We start from the raw sequence: 4469 nt of genomic DNA, 5'->3' as shown, positions 1-4469 counted from the left end.
GACGGGTAGTAGCCATTGACAATGGTGATGCCCAACATAAAGCTTGCCATGGAAAGGAGTATGAATGGTTGGAAGAAGGCAATAGGATAGCAGAGGTTCAGAAGGAACAAAGCATCTTCATACGCTTATCTGAAATTCCTACCAATGAATTACATAAGTATCTCTATCTTTATTTTATTTTATATTTTATTATCAATTCTCCATAACCATTTGAATCTGCCTGACTGAGATTTACAAGATGACCATAGCTTGCTTCAAACCGACAATCTCTGTGGGATCGTCCCTTACTCATGTAAGGTATTACTTGGACGACCCAGTGCACTTGCTGGTTAGTTGTGCGGAATTGTGACAAATTGTGATTCACGTTTGAGAGCTCCAAGTCTTTGGCGCCATTGTTGATGATCACAATTTCGTGCACCAAGTTTTTGGCGCCGTTGCCGGGGATTGTTCGAGTTTGGACAACTGACGGTTCATCTTGTTGCTTAGATTAGGTAATTTTATTTTATGTTTAAGCTTTTTACTTCTTATTTTCGAAAAAATTTTCAAAAATACAAAAAAAAAATTTTTATTCTGTTCTTCAGAGTTTTTAAGAATGAATTCTAGAGTTTCATGATGATTTATTAAAGTCTGGCTGGCTGTGAAGCCATGTCTAATCTTTTGGACCGAGGTTTCAACTTATCATCACAAGAGCTTGATGATTTCTATCAATCTTGCTGTTGAAAGTAATGATCTGCTAAAGCTTGGCTGGCCATTGGCCATGTCTAGTGTTTTGGACCGAAGCTTTAATGTCAATAGCTTGACAGTGGGCTCTCATGGAGCCTCACAGATGTGCAGAGCTTTGTTGAGACCTCCCAACACCAAACTTAGAGTTTGGATATGGGGGTTTGACACCAAACATAGAGTTTGGTTGTGGCCTCCCAACACCAAACTTAGAGTTTGACTGTGGGGGCTTTGTTTGACTCTGCTTTGAGAGAAGCTTTTTATGCTTCTTCTCCATGGATGCAGAGAGAGATCCTTGAGTTGTAAATACAAGGTTGTCTTCATTTAATTGAAGGATCAATTCTCCTCTGTCCATATCAATCACAGCTCTTGCTGTGGCTAGGAAAGGTCTTCCTAGGATGATGGATTCATCCTCTTCCTTTCCAGTATCCAGGACTATGAAATCAGCAGGGATGTAAAGGCCTTCAACCTTTACTAACACGTCCTCTACTTGTCCATAAGCCTGTTTTCTTGAATTGTCTGCCATTTCTAATGAGATTTTAGCAGCTTGCACCCCATTGATTCCCAGTTTCTCTATTACAGAGAGGGGCATGAGGTTTATCACAGAGCCTTAAAGATCATGGTGCCTATGGTACAAGGTATTATGAACTTTCCAGGATCCTGTTTCTTCTGAGGCAATGTCAGTTGATCCAGATCACTTAGTTCATTGGTGAACAAGGGAGGTTCATCTTCCCAAGTCTCAATACCAAATAATTTGGCATTTAGCTTCATGATTGCACCAAGGAACTTGGTAGCTTGCTCTTCAGTAACATCCTCATTCTCTTCAGAAGAGGAATACTCATCAGAGCTCATGAATGGTATAAGGAGGTTCAATGGAATCTCTATGGTCTCTAGATGAGCCTCAGAGTCCTTTGGTTCCTCAGAGGGAAGCTCCTTATTGATCATTGGACGTCCCAGGAGATCTTCCTCCTTGGAATTCACGTCCTCTCCTTCCCTTACAGGTTCGGCCATGGTGCTTATGTCAATGGCCTTGCACTCTCCTTTTGGATTCTCTTCTGTATTGCTTGGGAGAGTACTAGGAGGGATTTCAGTGATCCTTTTACTCAGCTGGCCCACTTGTGCTTCCAAATTTCTAATGGAAGACCTTGTTTCATTTATGAAACTTACAGTGGCCTTGGATAGATCAGAGACTAAGTTCGCTAAATTAGAGGTATTTTGTTCAGAGTTCTCTGTCTGTTGCTTAGTGGATGATGGAAAAGGTTTATTATTGTTAAACCTGTTTCTTCCACCATTATTAAAGCCTTGTTGAGGCCTTTGATCCTTCCATGAGAGATTTGGATGATTTCTCCATGATGGATTATAGGTGTTTCCATATGGTTCACCCATGTAATTTACCTCTGCTATTGCAGGGTTCTCAGGATCATAAGCTTCTTCTTCATAAGAAGCCTCTTGAGTACTGTTGGATGCAACTTGCATTCCATTCAGACTCTGAGAAATCATATTGACTTGCTGAGTCAATATTTTGTTCTGAGCCAATATGGCATTCAGAGTATCAACTTCAAGAACTCCCTTCTTCTGAGGCGTCCCATTACTCACAGGATTCCTCTCAGAAGTGTACATGAACTGGTTATTAGCAACCATGTCAATGAGTTCTTGAGCTTCTGCAGACCTTTTCTTTAAGTGAATGGATCCACCTGCAGAAGTATCCAATGACATCTTTGATAACTCAGATAAACCATCATAGAATATATCCAGGATGGTCCATTCTGAAAGCATGTCAGAAGGACACTTTTTGGTCAGCTGCTTGTATCTTTCCCAAGCTTCATAGAGGGATTCACCTTCCTTCTGTCTGAAGGTCTGAACATCCACTCTAAGCTTGCTCAGCTTTTGAGGAGGAAAGAACTTGGCTAAGAAAGCCGTGACCAGCTTATCCCAAGAGTTCAGGCTATCTCTGGGTTGAGAGTCCAACCACACTCTAGCTCTGTCTCTTACAGCAAAAGGGAAAAGCATGAGCCTGTAGACTTCAGGATCTACTCCATTAGTCTTAACAGTATCACAGATCTGCAAGAATTCAGTTAAGAACTGAAAAGGATCTTCAGATGGAAGTCCATGAATCTTGCAGTTCTGCTGCATCAGAGAAACTAGCTGAGGTTTCAGCTCAAAATTGTTTGCTCCAATGGTAGGGATGGAGATGCTTCTTTCATGTAAATTGGAATTAGGTGCAGTAAAGTCACCAAGCATCCTCCTTGCATTATTGTTGTTGGGTTCGGCTGCCATCTCCTTTACTTGTTCGAAATTTTTAATAAGGTTGTCTCTGGATTGTTGTAATTTAGCTTCTCTTAGTTTCCTCTTCAGAGTCCTTTCGGGTTCTGGATCAGCTTCAACAAGAATGCCTTTTTCTCTATCCCTGCTCATAAGAAAGAGAAGAGAAAAAGAAAAGAAGAGGAATCCTCTATGTCATAGTAAAGAGGTTCCTTATTGTTAGTAGAAAAAGAAGAAGAAAAAATTCGAACACAGATAGAAGAGGGGGTTCGAATTTGGTGAGTGATGTGAGGAAGATATGTTAGTAGATGAATAAATAAATAGAATAAGATGAGAGAGGGAGAGGATTTTCGAAAATAAATTTTTTTTTTTTTGAAAAAGGTTAATAGTTTTTTTTTTCGAAAATTCAAATAAAAAAATAAAATAATTAGTTTAATTAAAAAGAAATTTTGAAAAAGAGGGAGATATTTTCGAAAATTGGAGAGAGAGAGTTAGTTAGGTGGTTTTGAAAAAGATAAGAAACAAACAAAAAGTTAGTTAGTTGGTTGAAACAAATTTGAAAAGATAAGAAGTTAGGAAGTTAGAAAAGATATTTTGAAATCAAATTTTTGAAAAAGGTAAGATAAGAAGATACTTTTGAAAACATATGATAGAAATTAGTTTTTGAAAAAGATTTGATTTTTAAAATCTCAATTAATGACTTGATTCACAAGAAATCATAAAATATGATTCTAGAACTTAAAGTTTGAATTTTTCTTAACAAGTAAGTAACAAACTTGAAATTTTTGAATCAAAACATTAATTGATGATGTTATTTTCGAAAATATGATGTAAAATTAAGAAAAAATTTTTGAAAAATATTTTTGGAATTTTCGAAAATAACTAGGAAAAATGAAAAAGATTTGATTTTTGAAAAATGTTTTGAAAAAGATAAGATTTTTAAATTGAAAATTTGATTTGACTCATAAAAACAACTAGATTTTAAAAATTTTTGAAAATGTCAAATCTAATTTTCAAAATTATGAGAGAAAAGAGGAAAAGATATTTTTTTTTTATTTTTGAATTTTTATGATGAGAGAGAAAAACAAGAAAAGTAATGCAATGCATGAGAATTTTAGATCAAAACATGTGATGTATGCAAGAATACTATAAATGTCAAGATGAACATTAAGAACACTATGAAGATCATGATGAACATCAAGAACATATTTTTGAAAAATTTTTAATGCAAAGAAAACATGCAAGACACCAAACTTAGAATTCTTTAATGCTTAGACATAAAGAATTCAAGAATGCATATGAAAAACAAGAAAAGACACAAAACATGCAAATGCAAAGATCAAACAAGAAGACTTACCAAAAACAACTTGAAGATCATGAAGAACACTATGAATGCATGAATTTTCGAAAAATGCAAGATGAATATGTAATTGACACCAAACTTATAACATGACTCAAGACTCAAACAAGAAACACGAAAATATTTT

The 4469-nt window shown here is 36.1% G+C and overlaps 1 non-coding gene across 1 annotated transcript; it reads left to right on the top strand.

Moving 5' to 3' along the window:
* The first annotated feature begins 2490 nt into the window (after positions 1-2490).
* On the top strand, positions 2491-2598 carry LOC148573891 (small nucleolar RNA R71). The gene has a single exon (XR_015906372.1). It is a non-coding gene; the product is annotated as a small nucleolar RNA R71 (small nucleolar RNA).
* Positions 2599-4469: the final 1871 nt, after the last annotated feature.

The sequence above is a fragment of the Arachis ipaensis genome, chromosome B2 (assembly GCF_059453495.1).
Source record: "Arachis ipaensis isolate K30076 ecotype BB chromosome B2, ASM5945349v1, whole genome shotgun sequence".
Taxonomy (NCBI): domain Eukaryota; kingdom Viridiplantae; phylum Streptophyta; class Magnoliopsida; order Fabales; family Fabaceae; genus Arachis; species Arachis ipaensis.
This window is presented reverse-complemented; position numbering and strand designations above follow the sequence as displayed.